Raw genomic sequence first — 24924 nt, forward strand, 5'->3', positions numbered from 1 at the left:
TAGCTGCAAAGGCAAACAAGATCTTATCTTGCATTAAACGGGCAATGGATGGAAGGGAAGTAAACATAATTATGCCCCTTTATAAAGTGTTCGTAAGACCACACCTTGAACATGGAGCACAATTTTGGGCAACACTCCTTAGAAAATACATTTTGGAACTAGAAAAAGTGCAGAGATAAATCACCAAATTAATAAAGGGGATGGATAATCTGATTTATAAGGAGAGGCTAGCTAAATTAGATTTATTTAGCTTAGAAAAGAGTCATCTAAGGGGATATAATAACTATATACAAATATATTCAGGGACAATACAAGGAGCTTTCAAAAGAACTATTCATCCCAAGGGCAGTACTAAGGACTCGGGACATCCCTTAAGGTTGGAGGAAAGGAGATTTCACCAGCAACAAAGGCAAGGGCTCTTTACAGCAAGGGCAGTTAAAATGTGAAATTCATTACCAATTGAGACTGTGATGGCAGATACAATGGATATCTTAAAAAAAAAAGTTGGACATCTTTTTGAAAGAAATGGTATACAGGGATATACCAAATAAGTAAACATGGGAAGGATGTTGATCCTGGGAGTAATCTGATTTGTCAATTCTTGGACTCGGGATGGAATTTATTTTTCCCCTTATGAGATATCATTGGATGATATGTCTCTGGGGTTTTGTGTTTGCCTTCCTCTGGATCAATATACTGTAAGTATAGATATAGGATAAAGTATGTCTAAACTTAGCATATGTTGAACTTTATGGACAATGCCTTTTTTCAACCTCATCTACTATGTAACTATGTAACCCCAACTACAGGTAGGCAGGGCCGCCAGCAGCTCTCCCCTGGGCCCGGGTTGTTGAGGGAGGTGGGGGTGCAGGCAGGCCCAAAAGTCGTTGAGTGAGAGATGGGGGGGGGGAAGAAAGGATGTGTACCGTGTTAGTGAGGTAGAGACCTACCCTGGCAACAAATAGCAGAATTTGACGCAACTTCCAGCCGGCTGCAATTATATTGTTAATGGGAGTTTCTGCGCAATAGTGCCCCGATCGACACCAAAAAACACAGGTTAATGAAAAACCCACCATGGCTCTCAAATACTGCAAAACATGGACAATCAAAGACACCAAAATGTTCTAAGCCAACGCCAGTCTGAAGACCTTTAAATTACTACTAGAATGGCATGTTTCTGGCTTTAAGAAATACACACAAACACCAAAAAAAAAAAAGAGCATCTTGCAGTAGGTATCTCTCATAGCAGCAAACACTATATCACCAACAGGCTGCACAGATGATGAATAATAACTGTTGATGTCAAAAGGCAACGATTGACTACAGAAATTCCACAAGTGAATTAGGTAGCACCTTACCGAAAGGCTGAGTCAGTATGAAGTGATGGCAAATGCCAAAACCAAAAAAGCCCATACAAAGTCCGTAGATGGGTGTCAAGGTTGTAAATTGCTGCCCCTGAATAAAATAACCCGTCCTCTGCAGAGAACATCAACAGCAGAAGAAAAAGAAAGGAGAGCGCAAAAAGTAACGCGAACACAACCTTTATAGCATAAAAATAAAAGCAACAACAGTAACATGCACTGGGATACACAGGGGTATAAAACCAGCGCTGCAGTAACACGCACTGGGATACACAGGGGTATAAAACCAATGCTGCAGTAACACGCACCGGGATACACAGGGGTATAAAACCAGCGCTGCAGTAACAGGCACTGGGATACACAGGGGTATAAAACCAGTGCTGCAGTAACACGCACTGGGATACACAGAGGTATAAAACCAGCGCTGCAGTAACATGCACTGGGATACACAGAGGCATAAAACCAGTGCTGCAGTAACACGCACTGGGATACACAGAGGTATAAAACCAATGCTGCAGTAACACGCACCGGGATACACAGGGGTATAAAACCAGTGCTGCAGTAACACGCACCGGGATACACAGGGGTATAAAACCAGCGCTGCAGTAACAGGCACTGGGATACACAGGGGTATAAAACCAGTGCTGCAGTAACAGGCACTGGGATACACAGGTATAAAACCAGCGCTGCAGTAACACGCGCTGGGATACACAGGGGTATAAAACCAGCGCTGCAGTAACACGCGCTGGGATACACAGAGGTATAAAACCAGTGCTGCAGTAACACGCGCTGGGATACACAGAGGCATAAAACCAGTGCTGCAGTAACACGCACTGGGATACACAGAGGTATAAAACCAGTGCTGCAGTAACAGGCACTGGGATACACAGGTATAAAACCAGCGCTGCAGTAACACGCGCTGGGATACACAGGGGTATAAAACCAGCGCTGCAGTAGCACGCGCTGGGATACACAGAGGTATAAAACCAGTGCTGCAGTAACACGCACTGGGATACACAGGGGTATAAAACCAGCGCTGCAGTAACAGGCACTGGGATACACAGGGGTATAAAACCAGTGCTGAAGTAACACGCACTGTGATACACAGAGGTATAAAACCAGTGCTGCAGTAACACGCGCTGGGATACACAGGGGTATAAAACCAGTGCTGCAGTAACACGCGCTGGGATACACAGGGGTATAAAACCAGTGCTGCAGTAACACGCACTGGGATACACAGGGATATAAAACCAGTGCTGCAGTAACACGCGCTGGGATACACAGGGATATAAAACCAGTGCTGCAGTAACACGCGCTGGGATACACAGGGGTATAAAACCAGTGCTGCAGTAACACGCACTGGGATACACAGGGGTATAAAACCAGTGCTGCAGTAACACGCGCTGGGATACACAGGGGTATAAAACCAGTGCTGCAGTAACACGCGCTGGGATACACAGAGGTATAAAACCAGTGCTGCAGTAACACGCACTTTGATACACAGATGTATAAAACCAGTGCTGCAGTAACACGCACTGGGATACACAGGGGTATAAAACCAGCGCTGCAGTAACACGCACTGGGATACACAGGGGTATAAAACCAGTGCTGCAGTAACACGCACCGGGATACACAGGGGTATAAAACCAGCACTGCAGTAACACGCACCGGGATACACAGGGGTATAAAACCAGTGCTGCAGTAACACGCACTGGGATACACAGGGGTATAAAACCAGCGCTGCAGTAACATGCACCGGGATACACGGGTATAAAACCAGTGCTGCAGTAACACGCACTGGGATACACAGGTATAAAACCAGCGCTGCAGTAACACGCACTGGGATACACAGGGGTATAAAACCAGCGCTGCAGTAACACGCACTGGGATACACAGGGGTATAAAACCAGCGCTGCAGTAACATGCACCGGGATACACAGGGGCATAAAACCAGCGCTGCAGTAACACGCACCGGGATACACAGGGGTATAAAACCAGGGCTGCAGTAACACGCGCCGGGATACACAGGGGTATAAAACCAGGGCTGCAGTAACACGCGCCGGGATACACAGGGGTATAAAACCAGCGCTGCAGTAACACGCACTGGGATACACAGGGGTATAAAACCAGTGCTGCAGTAACACGCACTGGGATACAAAGGGGCATAAAACCAGTGCTGCAGTAACACGCACTGGGATACACAGAGGTATAAAACCAGTGCTGCAGTAACACGCACTGGGATACACAGGGGTATAAAACCAGTGCTGCAGTAACACGCACTGGGATACAAAGGGGCATAAAACCAGTGCTGCAGTAACACGCGCTGGGATACACAGAGGTATAAAACCAGTGCTGCAGTAACACGCACTGGGATACACAGAGGTATAAAACCAGTGCTGCAGTAACACGCACTGGGATACACAGAGGTATAAAACCAGCGCTGCAGTAACACGCACCGGGATACACAGGGGTATAAAACCAGTGCTGCAGTAACACGCACTGGGATACACAGAGGTATAAAACCAGTGCTGCAGTAAATGAATAATGAAGCAGGGTAATTGCCTGGGATAGCTGAGGTAGCTGCTGCTGCTGGGCAGCCACCCAGAGGGCCAGCGCTCAGGCACGGGCTCACAGTGGTTACATTGGCTCTCCCTCCCACAGCGGTCCCAGGCAGTATCACGGACGGTCAGGACACCGGGAAGAGGCTTCCTTACGTGGTCCCAGCAGCAGTTACCTCAGCTATCCCAGGCAATTACCCGGCTTCATTACTCATTTACTGCAGCAGCGGTTTTATACCCGCGTATCCCAGCGCTGGGACTGTACTACTGCTGCTTTTATTTTTATGCTATAAAGGTTGTGTTCTCCTTACTATTTCCGCCCTCATTTCTTTTTTTCCTCATACAATATGTATAGAGATATAATAACACGCAGAGATATAATAATATGTATAGCTCTATTATAACACGTAGAATGACATAATAACACGCAGAGATATAATAAGACACAGAGATATAATAACACACAGATATAATAACACACAGATATAATAACACACAGATATAATAACACACAGATATAATAACACACAGATATAATAACACACAGATATAATAACACACAGATATATAATAATATGTATAGCTCTATTATAACACGTAGAATGACATAATAACACGCAGAGATATAATAAGACACAAAGAGATATAATAACACGCAGAGATATAATAATATGTATAGCTCTATTATAACACGTAGAATGATATAATAACATGCAGAGATATAATAAGACACAGAGATATAATAATATGTATAGCTCTATTATAACACGTAGAATGATATAATAACATGCAGAGATATAATAAGACACAGAGATATAATAACACACAGATATAATAACACACAGATATAATAAGACACAAAGAGATATAATAACACACAGAGATATAATAACACGCACAGAGATATAATAACACGCAGAGATATAATAACACACAGAGATATAATAACACGCAGAGATATAATAACATGCAGAGCGATATGATAACACGTAGAATGATATAATAACACGCAGAGAGATATAATTACACACAGATATAATAATACGCAGAGGAATGCCATCCCACTGTCTCCGTACGTTCTTCCTACCTACCAATTCGATTGTAAGCTCCTCGGAGCAGGGGCTCCTCTTCCTAAATGTTACTTTTATGTCTGAAGCACTTATTCCCATTATCTGTGTAACGGGTTTTCCCCCACCCACTCGCAGATAATACTGTGGAGGTGTAGGAACATACAAGGTTACTCAGGTGTGGTGCATTACCTGTTGGCTCACAGGAGGGCTGAGCTTCCGCCACGGGAACCTGGGGTAATTATACTAGGGGTGATCACTTACAGCATCTTCTCGGTACATGCATGTTATACATCTCTGGGTGCAACGCCTCCACCTGGGAGGGATCCTAACGGAGTGGGAGGAGACCCTCACAGGAAACAACCACACAAAGCGAGCAAATATAAAACAGGACTGCCTTTACTGCATAGCATAACACATCAACATAACCATGACTCCCCTCTAGAGGAGCCACACATGGCGTCTCACAGGACGCTCACCACTATGCACCACGGCGGACGCTAACCACTCTGCGCCACGGCGGGCGCTAACCACTCTGCGCCACGGCGGGCGCCAACACCTCTAGGCGTCTCGGCGGACGCTACCACCTCTAGGCGTCACGGCGGACGCTAACCTCCCACAGAGTGATCCCACCCCGTGTCCAGTAACCCCCACCCAAATGTCTCGCACACCCAAAGTCAAATACCACGGTGCATGTATATGTGTGACTGCGCAGCCACTATGTCTGGTGATAGGCCTGGTTGGTGCACGTGAGTTGCAGGTTACCTGCCCGGGCTCCAGCCACGGGTACCGCGATATCACTGGAGATCCGCCCGATCCGACGTTGTCCTCCACACCGTGTTGGGTGAATTCCAGCGAGGATAATATCACCTTAGTCCCAGGGTCGTTGGTGGGGTTCTGAGCCCAGAACCCACCTCGCAGGGCCGCACGGATTCAGCACTGTGTCCCTGGCTAAGTAACCAATTAATGGGGCAGTGTCCCTATATAGGGCCTGTCCCTAAGCCCCACAAGCTACTAGGTGGCTCAGGACCTAACTGGGACCTTGGGGGCTGCTGGCCTAATGCAGAGGGTCACTGACCCCTGCATCCACCTCTTACCCCTAGCTGGTCCGGATCCTGACTCCTGCGTGGCTGCAAAACCCCGCGAAATGTATCTTTTCCTTTGCCAGGCAATCCTTCAGCCCTATTGGCTCCCTGGGGTCATGTGTCTCTGCCCCTATGCACCCTGGGGGCTGGCAGTCTCGTCTCGCGCATGCGCGAGCTATCTGGGGCCTCTCGCGCTGTCTGTAGTCACTGCGCATGCGCAACAGCCCTAGACATGGCGGCGCCCTGCTTCCCGAGCCGCCGGGCCGGTGGCAACGCGATCGCGGCCTTAGCGACGGCCCGATCGCGTCCCCGGCAACCGGCCCGCTCGCCGCTCGCGTCCCTAGCTACCAGGGATTCTCTCTCCTCGCGCCGGCCCCCCCTCACTCCCTCGCACACAGCGTCTGGCAAAAAGGGAGGAGGGGGTCAGCCATGACAGGGGGGACCTGGCTACATCCTCCCCCTGGTGAAACCTCCAACGTCCTCACTTGGACCACATAACATCCCACCAATGTACAAAAATTATATAATAAAAATGCAGTAAAATATATAACTTAGCACAGGTATAACTCTAAACGAGGTTGCATAACTCGTGAGCATCACAATCACAGACTGTATCTTACTCCGAGAACACTGCTGAGCCTCATAATGGGGTGCCCCCATTTGATCGTAGGTGACCCGAGTTGGAGGGTACCGGATTCGTTGGCTCCGACGGAGTTGCTCTTCTGCGACTCCCTCAGGGGAGTAGTACAGATAGTCCTGAGGCTCGGCCTCTTCCCTTGAGGGGAGAATTGTCTCTGTACAGTCTCTGTTAGGCACAAAGCTTGGGCTCTGTGGATCCAAAGGCTGGCCTGTTGGTGCCACCTTAGTAGGCGTTGGCCTACGGGGCCCTTTACCCATAGCTCCTTCGGGAGATGCCCCTTCTGTGGAATGGTCCCTTTGAGAGGGTCCCTCTATAGGGTCTTCATAAGCTTCAGAGTGGGTCTCGTTAGTTACAGTCTCTTGACCCACCTCTGATAGATCGAACTCACCGTTGAGCGGTGTGGCCTGTAGTTCCTCTTCTTCATCTGCCACTTGGGGGATGGGAAGAAGGTGGTTACGATGCCAAACCTTTACCCTGCCATCGGTGTCTCTGATGCGATAAACCGGGAGGCCGGGCATCTGTGACTCCACCTCATATACGCCGTCTCTCCACCGGTCCGCCAGTTTATGTTTTCCGGGGATTCCCAAATTACGAAGTAACACAGCATCCCCAGGACGTAACTCTCGATACTTGACATTATTGTCATATCGTCTCTTGTTACCAGCATTCAGTTTGGCTGTAGACTTCTCAGCCTGTTGGTAAGCTTGTTGCAGACTGTCTTTTAGCCTTTGCACGTACTTAAAATGAGTGGTATTGGGTATCCCATCTGTTGATACTCAAAGACGCACATCTACTGGGAGTCTTGCCTCCCGCCCAAACATGAGGAAGTACGGGGAGAACCCAGTGGACTCATGGCGAGTACAGTTGTACGCGTGTACCAACGTTTCTACGTAACGACTCCATTCTGCTTTCTGCGTTCCCTTCAGAGTTCCAAGCATGTCCAACAGGGTCCTGTTGAATCGTTCAGGCAAAGCATCTCCTTCGGGGTGGTACGGAGTCGTCCGATATTTGGCGATGTTCAGCATTTTAAGTAATTCTCGGATCAGAGTACTCTCAAAATCTCGCCCTTGGTCAGAGTGAAGTCGGTTTGGAAGACCGTAATGAACGAAGAACTTTTCCCATAGAACTTTCGCGACCGTGATAGCCTTCTGGTCTTTTGTGGGGAAGGCCTGTGCATAGCGGGTGTAATGGTCCGTGATGACCAGCACATTACCGATTCCTCGACTATCAGGTTCGATACACAGGAAGTCCATACACACCAGGTCCATTGGACCAGAACTCTTAAGATGGGCCATGGGAGCTGCTCGGGTAGGCAACGTCTTGCGTTGAACGCACCGGGAACAACGGCGGCAGTGTTGTTCCACCGCTTCCCGCATCTTGGGCCAGAAAAACCGGTCTCGGACTAGTCCAAAAGTCTTCTCTACACCGAGATGCCCGTGTTCGTCGTGTAGAGACTTCAACACCATATATCTCAAGTTTTGGGGTAGAACTAGTTGTCGCCTATCAGGGTGGTTATGATATTGGACTACCCTATAGAGCAAACAATTATCTATCTCGAACTTGTCCACCTCACGCATGAGTAACGCGACCAGATCTCGGGGAGCACTCTTCAATAGAGCGGGGTTCTTTCGCTGAACGGCTTGTCGGATGATGCTGATTACTGGATCTCTTAATTGATAGTCCACTAAGTCTTTCCATCTTATGACTTTGTCCTGGGTTATGTTCATCCCTGCGGGGTCGCAGTAGGCAGCAGGGATCGCCTGCGACTGGCACCCTAACGAATCGGCAACTCTTAGTTCAGAGAATGCGACCTGATCATTGATGACGGCCGCTATACTACACATTGCTCGCATCCCAGGTCCAGGGATCTCTTCCCATTCATCATCATCAGGGGTAGCACTCAATCCTGGTCGTCGTGATAGAGCATCGGCCCCAATGTTCAGAGGCCCTGGCTTGTACTTCAGGGAGAATCGGTAGTTACATAGTGTCGCCAGCCATCGATGTCCGGCTGCATCCAATTTGGCGGAAGTATTGATGTACGTGAGGGGATTGTTATCGGTCCTTACCTCAAACGTAACACCATAGAGGTAATCATGAAGTTTCTCCGTGATCGCCCATTTAAGAGCCAGGAACTCTAACTTGTGTACCGGATATTTCTGCTCACTGGGTGTCAGACTGCAGCTGATGTAGGCTACAGGCCGAAGACCCTTGGGGTGCTTCTGATGCAGGACAGCGCCCAGTCCATTGAGACTGGCATCCACATGCAGGACATATGGTTGTTCTGGGTCAGCATAACAAGCACTGGTGCTTCAGTCAGACTTTTCTTCAAGTTCAGGAAGGCCCGTTCACACTCAGGCGTCCACTTATCGCCAAACGGTTGACGGGCCGACGTGGCCTTTCTCCCAGTATCTTCAGGGTATATCTTCAGCAAATTGTTCAGGGGTTTAGCTCGACTAGAGTACCCTTCCACGAACCGACGGTAATACCTACAGAAACCGAGGAAGGACCGCAGTTCCGTGACATTATCGGGACGCGGCCAGTTCACCACCGCTTCTACCTTGGCTGGATCAGTAGCAATCCCCTGGGCAGACACGATGTGTCCCACGTAGGTCACCGAGGTGTGACAAAACCTACACTTGTCGAGTGATAGCTTCAATCCTTCTTGGCCAAGACGATCTATCACCTTCAGCAGCCTCTCCTCGTGTTCTTCTAAGGTCTTCCCGAAGACAATGATGTCGTCCAGGTAAACCAGACACTCCCGAGGGTTCATGTCCCCTATTGTCTTTTCCATCAGCCGCTGGAAGGTAGCAGGGGCTCCACATATACCTTGGGGCATACGCGTAAACTGGTAGAAGCCCAGGGGACAGACGAAGGCAGTCTTTTCCTGATCCTCTTCACTCATGGGTACCTGGTAGTACCCAGATCGCAAATCGAGCACACTAAACCATTGGCTCCCGTTCAGAGCATTCAGGATCTCTTCAATACGAGGGAGATTGTATTGGTCAGGTACCGTACGATTATTCAGCGTTCGATAATCGACGCACAATCTTACAGATCCATTCTTCTTCCTTACTACCACTATGGGTGATGCATAAGGACTCCGCGACTCCGTCAGTATTCCAGCGGTCTTCATCTCCTCCAGGACATCCCTTACGTCGTCCACATCCCTGGGGGCGATACGACGAGAACGTTCACGGAACGGAGTGGCGTCACTCAGCCTAATAGTGTGTTGGGCGCTGTGGCTGCGGCCCACATCCATCTCACTGGTAGAAAATACTGTTCTTCTCTCCCTCAGCTTGGCCGTCAGTCGACCCTTCCACTCAGTTGGCAGAGTCGAGTCTCCGAAGTTGAAGTCCAGGTCGACTAACTGCTCACCTACTGCAGCGGCGTTCACCTGGGGCGCTGTTTCTACCGGGCTGACGGGATATATACTGCCCAGACTTTGTCCTACATCGATGTCCATTGGAAATGGAGAGATGTTTTGAATATACACATGGGTTCGGAGAGGAATTCGGGTCGTCCACTCTCTTACTTCAGGTATTACCCTATATCCTCTCTGGATCTCTTCCTCAGGGTCACTTTCCAGAGAGAACAGATGATCGGTCTCCTCCCGATCCGGATAACAGCACCAGACGGCCAGGCGTTTCACTCCCCCTGGTGAAATGGTCGTCAGTCCGCGTTGACGATTGTAGAGGTCCCCATGACGCTCCAAGGCATATACCCAGTGGCACTCCTCTCGTAAGATGGGGTCTAGAAGCGAATTGGCCAGCGGCAGCTCGTTGGTCTCTTTCAAGTAAGCTCGGATTATAGCTTGCACTATGTCCGCGTTGGTTCCCAAGATGATGGGGTACTTGCAATGGTCGTGGGGCTCCGGGCATACCATGGCCGCTACCTGCATAGGGTGCTTCTTGCCGGTGTTCAGTTGGAGTATGTCCAGCTGGACCCTTGCAATCCCATCGATGGGGTAGTCTTCATTACTCAATCCCCTAACCTTCATATGTTCGGCCGGCCTCAGAGGGCAGTGTTGAAGGTGCTGATCATAGAACTTGCGATATATTATGGTTACTTGTGACCCGGTGTCCAATAGAGCCGAGGCGTATATCCCTTCTATTACCACGGGCACGATGGCCGCAGGGCCCACTTGACTGCAAGCTTCACCGGGTGAGGCGTCATCACTGGGGCCAGCGTCAGCAGGGGAATCCGTGGTTCCCTGAGGGGTGTTCACGTCAGGCTCGACGGTCTGTGCTCGGCATACCATCGATCGGGCTGTGCTTCTTCTGTCGGGAGGTTTTTCTTCCGGATGGTCCTCCTTCTCCGGACAATAGTAAGAGATGTGGCCCTTCTTCCCGCAGTTGTAGCAAGATACCTCACGGCGGTCCGGACGACCCTTATACGTGGATGATGACCGCTCAGAACTACGACTTTCCCGAACAGACGACTTGGGGGTCGCTTCCTCCTCTGGTGTGGAAGGTTTCTTACTCTTTGGAGCCGAGGGGACCACAGGGTCATTCTTGGGGGTAGTTTTGGGTTTCTTTGATTCATGGAAATGGCGCTGCACTTCATGGTCTCTTATGTAATCCATTAGTTCCCCGTATTTAGGGGATACTGCCGCGACCGGGGCGGCCCGCATCATTATAGCTATGTTGTGGTCAGGCAACGACCCCTTGAGTAACTGTTTGAACCGGTAGCGGTCCGCTTCGGCCGCGGAAATGATATGCTTGTCCAGGAGGGTGCCCAGGGACAGCTGTAGGTCACAAACGAAGGCAGATAAATCTTGTCCTTCACGTTGTCGGAGGGCTTTGAATTGAGCCAGTAGCTCATCTTCGTCGTCTTTTCTGGCAAAGGATTTAATTAGCATTTCCACTAGTTCCTGTGCTTGGGTCGAAATGGTTACAGCTTCTACTAGTTGGGAGGCTATCGTGTTCACGGAAAGATTCCCACTAAGGGCCTGACTACTGCTCCCAATTCCTATGCTAGGCATGGTTGGGGTCCTGCCAGGCCGTTGATCAGGGTTGGGTGGGATGAGCGGGCTCCCTGCCCAGTTGGCGGTACCTCCTAATCCGCTTGGGGTGAAAGAGACCCTAGGGGGGTCCACCCGGTGAGGCGTACTGGTCACTCGTTGGCTCGGGTGTAATCCAGTACTAGTGGACGCTTCTTCAGGAGATTGAGAGTCAGAGTAGATCATGCGGCAGTCCTCTGCGGAGGGCTCGGGTAGGTTTAATACATGGGGGGCCGTTTCTAAGCATATGTCACTCATGGTGACCAGGAGCCAGGTGATCCCCCGGCCGGCAACATCCAGTTTATAGTCTATCACCCGGGTGGTGGCCAACCCCGGGCAACTTCTTACTTGCGTGCGCACTGCAGATAAGTCTGTATCAATTGCTACCCCTGTCACTGCAATCGCGCGTCTTGGGGATACTTGGTGCGCTAAGGCCCAGGCATGGACATCCTGCGGTGACGGCACGGACATGATGAAAATATGAATCGGACAATTTAGAAAAAAGTGGAACAGGGCACCCCAGGTCTAATCTCAGCAGCGCCTCCAAATGTAACGGGTTTTCCCCCACCCACTCGCAGATAATACTGTGGAGGTGTAGGAACATACAAGGTTACTCAGGTGTGGTGCATTACCTGTTGGCTCACAGGAGGGCTGAGCTTCCGCCACGGGGAACCTGGGGTAATTATACTAGGGGTGATCACTTACAGCATCTTCTCGGTACATGCATGTTATACATCTCTGGGTGCAACGCCTCCACCTGGGAGGGATCCCAACGGAGTGGGAGGAGACCCTCACAGGAAACAACCACACAAAGCGAGCAAATATAAAACAGGACTGCCTTTACTGCATAGCATAACACATCAACATACCCATGACTCCTCTCTAGAGGAGCCACACATGGCGTCTCACAGGACGCTCACCACTATGCGCCACGGCGGATGCTAACCACTCTGCGCCACGGCGGGCGCTAACCACTATGCGCCACGGCGGGCGCTAACACCTCTAGGCGTCTCGGCGGACGCTACCACCTCTAGGCGTCACGGCGGACGCTAACCTCCCACAGAGTGATCCCACCCCGTGTCCAGTAACCCCCACCCAAATGTCTCGCACACCCAAAGTCAAATACCACGGTGCATGTATATGTGTGACTGCGCAGCCACTATGTCTGGTGATAGGCCTGGTTGGTGCACGTGAGTTGCAGGTTACCTGCCCGGGCTTCAGCCACGGGTACCGCGATATCACTGGAGATCCGCCCGATCCGACGTTGTCCTCCACACCGTGTTGGGTGAATTCCAGCGCGGATAATATCACCTTAGTCCCAGGGTCGTTGGTGGGGTTCTGAGCCCAGAACCCACCTCGCAGGGCCGCACGGATTCAGCACTGTGTCCATGGCTAAGTAACCAATTAATGGGGCAGTGTCCTTATCTAGGGCCTGTCCCTAAGCTCCACAAGCTACTAGGTGGCTCAGGACCTAACTGGGACCTTGGGGGCTGCTGGCCTAATGCAGAGGGTCACTGACCCCTGCATCCACCTCTTACCCCTAGCTGGTCCGGATCCTGACTCCTGCATGGCTGCAAAACCCCGCGAAATGTATCTTTTCCTTTGCCAGGCAATCCTTCAGCCCTATTGGCTCCCTGGGGTCATATGTCTCTGCCCCTATGCACCCTGGGGGCTGGCAGTCTCGTCTCGCGCATGCGCGAGCTATCTGGGGCCTCTCGCGCTGTCTGTAGTCACTGTGCATGCGCAACAGCCCTAGACATGGCGGCGCCCTGCTTCCCGAGCCGCCGGGCCGGTGGCAACGCGATCGCGGCCTTAGCGACGGCCCGATCGCGTCCCCGGCAACCGGCCCGCTCGCCGCTCGCGTCCCTAGCTACCAGGGATTCTCTCTCCTCGCGCGCCGCCCCCCCCTCACTCCCTCTCACACAGCGTCTGGCAAAAAGGGAGGAGGGGGTCAGCCATGACAGGGGGGACCTGGCTACATCTGTTATTTGTATTATTTGTTATTTATGACTGTCGCGTATTACTACTGTGAAGCGCTATGTACATTAATGGCGCGATATAAAGACATATAATACAATAAAGAGGTGTAAATGGCCTGGTCTCCCGTGACATTGATCATTAGCCTTCCTCTGTTTCTTTACCTGTTAGATACCTTTGTGGGGAATAAAATACATTACAGATCAGAGGGGCTTCCTGATTGCACGTGTGCTTTGGCAGAAGTGTATATGTGACCCTATAAATCTCCCTCACACCCGGGCCTGGCAGTGTGACACTACTGCAGCGTCCTGTGTAACAATCACTGAGCTGTTAGCAATAGATACAACGGATAGAAAAGACACTACACATAGGTTGGATTAAAAAGAGAATTTTATTTAAATAATGCATCTCTCTGCTGGTAGGGGCCTGCAGCACATTGCAGAGCGATATAGTAACACGCAGAGCAATGCACTGCAGGCCCCTCCAGCAGCACAGTGATCCAGAGGAAGGCGAAACATAACCCCAGGTGTGTTGTGGGGGGAAAAAATTCCTTCCTGACCCCATTAAATGGCGATCGGATCATCCCTGGATCACTGCGCATCAATTACCCCACGCTCATTTTCTCCCCCGACACACACACAACCCCCCCCCCCAAATACAGATAAACCCCAACCCCCCCCAAATACATATAAACCCCAACCCCCCCAAATACAGAAACCCCAACCCTCCCCCCAATACATATAAACCCCAACCCCCCCAAATACAGATAAATCCCAACCCCCCCAAATACAGATAAACCCCAACCCCCCAATACATATAACCCCCAACTCCCCCAAATACATATAAACCCCAACTCCCCCAAATACATATAAACCCCAACTCCCCCAAATACATATAAACCCCAACCTCCCCCAAATACATATAAACCCCAACCTCCCCCCCAATACATATAAACCCCAACCCCCCCAAATACATATAAACCCCAACCCCCCAAATACATATAAACCCCAACTCCCCCAAATACATATAAACCCCAACCCCCCCAAATACAGATAAACCCCAACCCCCCCAAATACATATAAACACCAACCCCCCCAAATACATATAAACACCAACTCCCCCAAATACATATAACCCCCAACCCTCCCAAATACATCTAAACCCCAACCCCCCAAATACATAACCCCCAACCCCCCAAATACATATAAACCTCAACCCCCCCAAATACATATAAACCTCAACTCCCCCAAATACATATAAACCCCAACCCCCCCAAATACATGTAAACCCCAACTCCCCCAAATACATATAAACCCTAACCCCCCCAAATACATATAAACCCCAACCCCCCCAAATACATATAAACCCCAACCCCCCCAAATACATATAAACCCCAACCCCCCCAAATACATATAAACCCCAACCCCCCCAAATACATATAAACCTCAACCCCCCCAATACATATAAACCCCAACCCCCCAAAATACATATAAACCCCAACCCCCCCAAATACATATAAACCCCAACCACCCCAATATATATAACCCCCAACCCCCCCAAATACATATAAACCCCAACACCCCCAAATACATATAAACCCCAACACCCCCAAATACATATAAACCCCAACACCCCCCAAATACATATAAACCCCAACACGCCCCCAATACATATAAACCCCAACACCCCCCCAATACATATAAACCCCAACACACCCCCAATACATATAAACCCCAACTCCCCCAATACATATAACCCCCAACCCCCCCAATACATATAAACCCCAACCCCCCAAATACATATAAATACCAACCCCCCCAAATACATATAAACACCAACCCCCCCAAATACATATAAACCCCAACCCCCCCTAAATACATATACACCCCAACCCCCCCTAAATACATATAAACCCCAACCCCCCCAATACATATAAACCCCCAACCCCCCCAAATACATATAAACCCCAACCCCCCCAAATACATATAAACCCCAACCCCCCCTAAATACATATAAACCCCAACCCCCCCAATACATATAAAACCCAACCCCCCCAAATATATATAAACCCAACCCCCCCTAAATACATATAAACCCCAACCCCCCAAATACATATATATATATATACACACACATATATATATATACACACATATATACATATACACACATATATACATATACACACATATATACATATACACACATATATACATATACACACACACACACACACACACACACACACACACACACACACACACACACACACACACACACACATATATACATATACACACATATATACATATACACACACACACGATCGGATTACAGCCGGTAGGAGCGAGGAGGAGGACAGGGCTGAGAGGGGAGAGGATGGGGACGAGAGATGGGGGAGAGGGAGACAAGCAAAAAAAGGAGGGGGGGGGGGGCACAGTTTGTGATATAATTTTTTTTCTAGATATTTTTTAATGTGCCCCTTCCTGTCACTCAGCCCGTCCTGCAGCCCTCCTGCTATTGTCTGCCTCTCCAACGCTGTACCCATCTTCTCAGGGAACCCAGAATGCTCCTGTTCCCTGGCCCCTGTGCTGCACATGGCTGGGGTCTTCTGCCCAGCCATGGGAAGGGGAAGCAGCACTTCCCTGCAACCCTCTCCTCCTCTTCCTCCTCCCACACCGTACCCCCATCATCATCATCATCCGAATCATCATCATCCCTCGCCTCCTCTTCCTCCTCCCACACCGTACCCCCATCATCATCATCATCATCCGAATCATCATCATCCCTCGCCTCCTCTTCCTCCGCGCACACCGTACCCCCATCATCATCATCATCCGCATCATCATCATCCCTCGCCTCCTCTTCCTCCTCGCACACCGTACCCCCATCATCATCATCATACGAATCATCATCATCCCTCGCCTCCTCTTCCTCCTCCCACACCGTACCCCCATCATCATCATCATCATCATCATCATCTGAATCATCATCATTCCACACCTCCTCTTCCTCCTCCCACACCGTATCCCAATCATCATCATCCCACTCACACACCACCTCCTCCTCCCACACCCACTCCTCCTCCTGCGTAGATATGCTGGCTCCTGGGCTGCTGCCGGGCGATCCAGATGGTGAGAGTACGAACGGCTCCACCACCGTGTACTCCACCACAGTGTACTCCACCACCTCCTCCACCACTGTGTACTCCACCACCTCCTCCTCCCACACCCACTCCTCCTCCGGCGTAGATATGCTGGCTCCTGGGCTGCTGCCGGGCGATCCAGACGGTGAGAGAACGAACGGCTCCACCGCCGTGTACTCCACCACCTGCAGGAGATACAAAGTGTTTGTAACCAGGGGCAGTGATACTCTGTATCGCAAGAGCTCCTGTGCCACATGGGGCAGGAAACGCATCGCCGAGCAAAATAACAAGCACAGCAAAGCCTTTGCTTGCCTCTCTGGCACTGAAGGGGTTAAATCACAGAACCATTTATACCATTTGAAAAATAATTGATAACCCGTGTGCATTGTACGTCATTGTTTTGTCTGTTATTAGCGGATCCCTCGTTTTCCTGTCCTGTTCCCGCTGAAGATTTTGTTACATGATGCTGCAGATGGACATTAGCTGATGTGTCTCTATAAGAATCCCCTCTCCCGGTCACACAGTTACACTCGGCTATAAGATGAGAAAGCTCTGCACCTCTTCCTCTGTCTCCTTTACATCTACAGCCCGAGAGTCCTCATCTTCTCTCCTCTGAGGACCGTCTCCCACTATACCCCTATCCCGAGTACCCCTAATACTCCCAGGCCCAGTACCCCCTAATACTCCCATCACCCGGCTCAATACCCCCTAATACTCCCATCACCCAGGCCCAGTACCCCGAATACTCCCATCACCCGGCTCAATACCCCCTAATACTCCCATCACCCAGGCCCAGTACCCCGAATACTCCCATCACCCAGCTCAATAACCCCTAATACTCCCTGGCTTGTACCCCCTAATACTCTCAGGCCCAATACCCCCCACCCCAGGCTCAGTACCCCCTAATACTCCCATCACCCTGCTCAATACTCCCTAATACTCCCACCCCCCGGCCCAGTACCCTGAATACTCCCATCACCCGGCTCAATACCCCCTAATACTCCCACCCCCAGGCCCAGTACCCCCTAATACTCCCTGGCTTGTACCCCCTAATACTACCAGGCCCAATACCCCCCTCCCCAGGCTCAGTACCCCCTAATACTCCCATTCCCAGGCTCGGAACCCCCTAATACTCCCATTCCCAGGCCCAGTACCCCCGAATACTCCCATCACCCGGCTCAATACCCCCTAATACTCCCACCCCCAGTACCCCCTAATACACCCTGGCTTGTACCCCCTAATACTCCCAGGCCCAATACCCCCTAATACCCTCCTCCCCAGGCCCAGTACTCCCAAATACCCCCCTCCCCAGGCTCAGTACCCCCTAATACTCCCATTCCCAGGCTCGGAACCCCCTAATACTCCCAGGCCCAATACTCTCTAATACTCCCAGGCCTAATACCCCATAATACTCCTAGGTCCAATACCCCCTAATACCCTCCTCCCCAGGCCCAGGACACCCAAATATCCCCCTCCCCAGGTCCAGTACTTCCTACTACCCCCCTCCCCAGTCCAAGTACCCCCTACATTCCCCTTCCCAGGCCCAATACCCCCTTATACTCCCCTCCACAGGATCCCCTACATTCCCAGACCCACTACCCCCTGCATGCCCAGTACCCCCTTTCTCCCCCCCCCCCCCCCCCAGGCCCAGTACCCCCTAATGCCTCCTCCCCAGACTCAGTATCCCCTCATACTCCCCAGGACATGCGAAACGGGAGAGCCCTGCAGGTGTGATCAGGGGAAGGGGAGGGCCTGGAAAGGGGGGGGGCACTTCAGGGGGAGCCTTGGGAAGGGGCGGGCTGCGCGGGGGTGGGGGGAAGCTGGGGAACTCTGTTCGGGGGGGGGGGGCGCGGCTGGGGAAGGGGGGGGTCTCTCCCATCCCATGAGACCTGTGGAAACATGACCCAGCTAACCTGCAGGAAGAGATCCCCAGCAGGTTCTGTATAATTATACTGTAAAGTGTTGCAGACTATCCTACTATCAGTGTCCTGTACAGCAGCTAATAGTATCGTATGTGCAGCTGATTCACAGCTCTGCCAGTCCCATTTACCTGAACATCGCCGGCGGGAGGAATCTGGGGGACTACTTCCCCCTCTTGCTCTTCAGCTTTCCATGCCTGTGATACAGAGGATATAATGAGATGTATTCCTCACTCGTACGCATTTCCTGCTGCTGTATGGGAGGTTTGAGGGTGTTGAACCCAAAATCCGTGGGGCTACACAGATAAACCGTTCTAATGGGAACATTCTCACTACAAACTGTAGTGTTACATGTGCTAGAAGTGTATACAGAGAGGGTGCGTGTGTAGTGAGAATGAAAGGGCGCACGTGTATATAACCATTAGTGTGTGTGTCGGAAAGTGTGTGTGTGTGTTACTGTCTGATTGTTACTGTGTGTGAGTGTGTATGTAACCATTAGTGTGTGTGTGTGTGTGTGTGTGTGTGTGTGTGTGTGTGTGTGTGTGTGTGTGTGTGTGTGTGTGTGTGTGTGTGTGTGTGTGTGTGTGTGTGTGTGTGTGTGTGTGTGTCGGAAAGTGTGTGTGTTACTGTCTTATAGTTACTGTGTGTGAGTGTGTATGTAACCATTAGTGTGTGTGTGTGTCGGAATGAGTGTGTGTTACTGTCTGATAGTTACTGTGTGCGCGTGTGTTATAACCATTATTGTGAGTGTGTGGTATTGTCTGATAGTTACTTTGTGTGTTTGTAACCATTAGTGTGTGTGTTACTGTCTGATAGTTACTGTGTGTATGTGTGTTTGTAAAGCATAATGAGAAGTGTGAATTTGTGTTATATCACATAGTGTGGGTCTATGCTAAGCTGCCGTATTGTGGCTGTGTTTCTACAAGTGTATCAATTAGTGCGCATTTTAGTGTGAGTGTGAGAATATTACTGATTGTGCTTGCTTTTTTAGGAGCAGGAATCTGCGTGTGTGTGTGTGTGTGTGTATATATGTATATAATATATATATATATATATATATATATATATATATATATATATATATATATATATATATATACAGTGGTCGACAAATCACCAAAAAATCTACTCGCCCAACAAAAAAATCTACTCGCCACCTAGTACCAAACGTGTGATGCCTGGGCCAATAGGAGCTCGCCATGATGTTAAATCCACTCGCCCGGGGCGTGCAAATGTATAGGTTTGTCGAACAAATATATATATATATATAACCAAAACATTGCGCCGATAATATAAATATATATACAAACACACACATACTGTACACATACACACGTGTGTTTATGTATATATAGATATAAAAAGAAAAAGCAGGCACACCAGGGCTTTGCAAAAAATAAATATATACAATACTATTGAATAGAACTGATCAACGCTTTGGCTCTCTATGGGAGCCTCTAAACACATGGGGACCCCAGGTAGTCAGATCTCACCCCTATTTAATTCTGTTACATGCCACATCAGACTTTGTTTTGATGCATTCTAAGGTTGTCCTTTTATCAGATCTTACCCGGCGTCTCTCCATCTCGGGAAATGTTCGCTGCTTTAAAAGTACAGTAGGATGATCCTCGCAATCTGAGACTCAAATACTTGGACAAAAAGTTGTGGATGTGTCCTGAAGATGAAAAAGAAACCCCCTTGTTATAAATATGATCTAAATGAGCGGTGAAATGTCTGAAATCTCTGCTGTGTCTCAGAAGAAACTTACCTGTCAGATCCACACTGGATATGGCAGCAAGTGGTGGCACAGAACCCTGGCACAGAGCGGTGTGGCTGTAACCATGGAAGTCAGGTCGCAGGTAAACATGTATTTTTTGAAAATGGCAGTAGAATGCGAATGTGTCACATTCTGAGCTCAGCCCCTGAGCTGTCAGAGGTCTCCAGGTTGTGATAATGGGAGATCCATATACTGGGATGTGATAAGAGATATTATGGTCATTTAATACTGTGCCCCATAACCTGCTTTATATGAAGTATCATTTACACCAATTAGTACAGATGCTAAATATTGGGAAATACGCTTCTGGCGACATTGCTACTTTTCTCTACAAATGTTCAATGTAAAAGTTGGATAAAACGTCTTGTGATTTTTCAAACTGCGGATAAAGTTTAAAAATAGCTGCCGAGGTTGGGGGCGGGGCTCACTGCAGGGGGTGGGGGGCGGGGTTACCTGCAAAGGGTGGGGGTGGGTTTAGCTGCCGAGGTTGGGGGCGGGGCTAACTGCAGGGGGCGGGGTTACCTGCAGAGGGCGGGGTTACCTGCAGAGGGTGGGGGTGGGTTTAGCTGCAAGGGGTGGGGGTGGGTTTAGCTGCAAGGGGTGGGGGTGGGTTTAGCTGCCGAGGTTGAGGGCGGGGCTAACTGCAGGGGGTGGGGGTGGGGGCAGGATAACCTGCAGAGGGTGGGTAAGTGGGGTTAGCTGCAGAGGATGGTGGGGCAGGGTTTGCTGCAGAGGGGGGGGCGGGGTTAGATGGAGAGGGTGGAGGGGGCTGGGCTAGCTGCAGAGGGTGGGGGGGTGTCATTAGTTGAGAGGTTGGGGGCAGGGTTAGATGCAGAGGGTGGGGGTGGGGTTAGCTGCAGAGGGTGGGGGGGCACGGTTACCTGCAGAGGATGGGGGCGGTGTTTGCTGCAGAGGGGGGGGGTTGGGGTTAGCTGAAGAGGGTGGGGGTGTGGGGTTAGCTGCAGAGGGTGGGGGGTGGGGTTAGCTGCAGAGGGTGGGGGTGGGGTTAGCTGCAGAGGGTGGGGGGTGGGGTTAGCTGCAGAGGGTGGGGGGGTGGGGTTAGCTGCAGAGGGTGGGGTTAGCTGCAGAGGGTGGGGGGGGTGGGGTTAGCTGCAGAGGGTGGGGGGGGTGGGGTTAGCTGCAGAGGGTGGGGGGTGGGGTTAGCGGCAGAGGGTGGGGGGGTGGGGTTAGCGGCAGAGGGTGGGGGGGTGGGGCTTGCGGCAGAGGGTGGGGGGTGGGGTTAGCTGCAGAGGTTGGGGTTAGCGGCGTTAGCTGAGAGGTTGGGGGTGGGGTTAGCTGCAGAGGGTGGGGGCGGTGTTAGCAGCAGAGGGTGGGGCAGTATTAGCTGCAGAGGGTGGGGGCGGTGTTAGCTGCAGAGAGTGGGTCGGGGTAAGATGCAGAGGGTGAGGGGTGGGGTTAGTGGCAGAGGGTGGGGGCGGTGTTAGCTGCAAAGGGTGGGGGCAGTGTTACCTGCAGAGGGTGGGTCGGGGTAAGATGCAGAGGGTGAGGGGTGAGGTTAGTGGCAGAGGGTGGGGGCGGGGTAAGATGCAGAGGGTGGGGGCGGGGTTAGCTGCAGAGGGTGGGGCGGGGTAAGATGCAGAGGGTGGGGGCGGTGTTAGCTGCAGAGGGTGGGGGTGGTGTTAGCTGCAGAGGGTGGGGGCAGTATTTGTGTCGGCGGAGCCCCAGCAGTGAGGTGTCTGCTGCTCAAGATGGCTTCCTAATGCTGCACAGTGAAAGGTAGGCCCCAGAATGACACACACACACACACACACACACACACACACACACACACACACACACACACACACACTATAGGGAGAGAGACAGCATGGGAAGAGAGAGACACACAGCATAGGGGGAGAGAGGGAGAGACAGCATGGGGAGAGAGAGTGACAGCATAGGGAGAGAGAGTGACAGCATGGGGAGAGAGTGACAGCATGTGGGGAGAGAGAGTGGCAGCATGGGGAGAGAGAGTGACAGAATGGGGAGAGAGAGTGACAGCATGGGGAGAGAGAGTGACAGCATGGGGAGAGAGAGTGACAGCATCGGAAGAGAGCATGGGGAGAGAGAGTGACAGCATGGAGAGAGAGTGACAATATGGGGAGAGGTGAAAGCATGGGGGGAGAGAAAGAGAGACAGCATGGGGAGTGAAAGAGAGACAGCATGGGGAGAGAAAGAGAGACAGCATGGGAAGAGACAGCATGGGGGGAGAGAGAGTGAGAGCATGGGGAGAGAGAGTGACATCATGGGGAGAGAGAGTGACAGCATTGGGGGAGAGCATGGGGAGAGAGTGACAGCATGGGGAGAGAAAGAGTGACAGCATGGGAAGAGAGAGTGACAGCATGGGGAGAGAGAGTGACTCATGAGGAGAGAGAGTGACAGCATGGGGAGAGAGAGTGACAGCATGGGGAGAGAGAGTGACAGCATTGGGAGAGAGCATGGGGAGAGAGAGTGACAGCATGGGGAGAGAGAGTGACAGCATGGGGAGAGAGAGTGACAGCATGGGGAGAGAGAGTGACAGCATGGGGAGAGAGAGTGACAGCATGGGGAGAGAGAGTGACAGCATGGGGAGAGAGGGAGTGACAGCATGGGGAGGGAGTGACAGCATGGGGAGGGAGTGACAGCATGGGGAGATAGAGTGACAGCATGGGGAGAGAGAATGACAGCATTTGGAGAGAGATACATCATGGGAAGAGAGATACATCATGGGAAGAGAGAGTGACAGCATGGGGGAGAGGGAGTGGCAGCATGGGGAGAGAGTGACAGCATGGGGAGATAGAGTGACAGCATGGGGAGAGAGAATGACAGCATGGGGAGAGAGATACATCATGGGGAGAGAGATACATCATGGGAAGAGAGATACATCATGGGAAGAGAGATACATCATGGGAAGAGAGATACATCATGGGAAGAGAGAGTGACAGCAAGAGTGGAGAGAGAGACAGCATGGGAAAAGAGAGTGACAGCATGGGGGAGAGGGTCAGAGAGACACAGCATGGGGAGAATGATAGCATGGGGGGAGAGAGAGTGGCAGCATGGGGAGATAGAGAAAGTGACAGCATGGGGGGAGAGAGTGACAGCATGGGTGGAGAGAGTGACAGCATGGGGGGAGAGAGTGACAGCATGGGGGAGAGAGAGTGACAGCATGGGGAGAGAGAGTGACAGCATGGGGAGAAAGAGAGACAGCATGGGGGAGAGGTGACAGTATGAGGAGAGAGAGTGACAGCATGGGGAGAAAGAGAGACAGCATGGGGGGAGAGGTGACAGTATGGGGGAGAGAGAGAGACAGCATGGGGAGAGAGAGTGACAGCATGGGGGAGAGAGAGTGACAGCATGGGGAGAGAGAGTGACAGCATGGGGAGAGAGAGTGACAGCATGGGGAGAGAGAGTGACAGCATGGGGAGAGAGAGTGACAGCATGGGGAGAGAGAGTGACAGCATGATGAGAAAGAGAGACAGCATGGGGGGAGAGGTGACAGTATGGGGAGAGAGAGTGACAGCATGGGGAGAAAGAGAGACAGCATGGGGGGAGAGGTGACAGCATGGGGAGAGAGAGTGACAGCATGGGGAGAGAGAGTGGCAGCATGGGAAGATAGAGAAAGTGACAGCATGGGGGGAGAGAGTGACAGCATGGGGGGAGAGAGTGACAGCATGGGGGGAGAGAGTGACAGCATGGGGGGAGAGAGTGACAGCATGGGGGGAGAGAGTGACAGCATGGGGGGAGAGAGTGACAGCATGGGGGGAGAGAGTGACAGCATGGGGGAGAGAGAGTGACAGCATGGGGGAGAGAGAGTGACAGCATGGGGAGAGAGAGTGACAGCATGGGGAGAAAGAGAGACAGCATGGGGGAGAGGTGACAGTATGAGGAGAGAGAGTGACAGCATGGGGAGAAAGAGAGACAGCATGGGGGGAGAGGTGACAGTATGGGGGAGAGAGAGAGACAGCAGGGGAGAGAGAGTGACAGCATGGGGGAGAGAGAGTGACAGCATGGGGAGAGAGAGTGACAGCATGGGGAGAGAGAGTGACAGCATGGGGAGAGAGAGTGACAGCATGTGGAGAGAGAGTGACAGCATGGGGAGAGAGAGTGACAGCATGGGGAGAGAGAGTGACAGCATGGGGAGAGAGAGTGACAGCATGGGGAGAGAGAGTGACAGCATGGGGAGAGAGAGTGACAGCATGGGGAGAGAGAGTGACAGCATGGGGGGAGAGGTGACAGTATGGGGAGAGAGAGTGACAGCATGGGGAGAAAGAGAGACAGCATGGGGGGAGAGGTGACAGTATGGGGGAGAGAGAGAGACATCATGAGGAGAGAAAGAGAGTGACAGCATGGGGAGATAGAGTGACAGCATGGGGAGAGAGAATGACAGCATGGGGAGAGAGATACATCATGGGAAGAG

At 51.2% G+C, this 24924-nt stretch overlaps 1 long non-coding RNA gene across 1 annotated transcript; it reads right to left on the reverse strand.

Moving 5' to 3' along the window:
- Positions 1-16923: 16923 nt before the first annotated feature.
- Positions 16924-20851, reverse strand: LOC142494502 (uncharacterized). The gene is made up of 4 exons (XR_012801491.1): positions 20520-20851; positions 20322-20426; positions 18883-18948; positions 16924-17017 (listed from the first exon to the last, which is right to left on the reverse strand). It is a non-coding gene; the product is annotated as an uncharacterized LOC142494502 (long non-coding RNA).
- Between the last annotated feature and the right edge of the window lie 4073 nt (positions 20852-24924).

The sequence above is a fragment of the Ascaphus truei genome, chromosome 5, assembly GCF_040206685.1.
Source record: "Ascaphus truei isolate aAscTru1 chromosome 5, aAscTru1.hap1, whole genome shotgun sequence".
Lineage (NCBI taxonomy): Eukaryota > Metazoa > Chordata > Amphibia > Anura > Ascaphidae > Ascaphus > Ascaphus truei.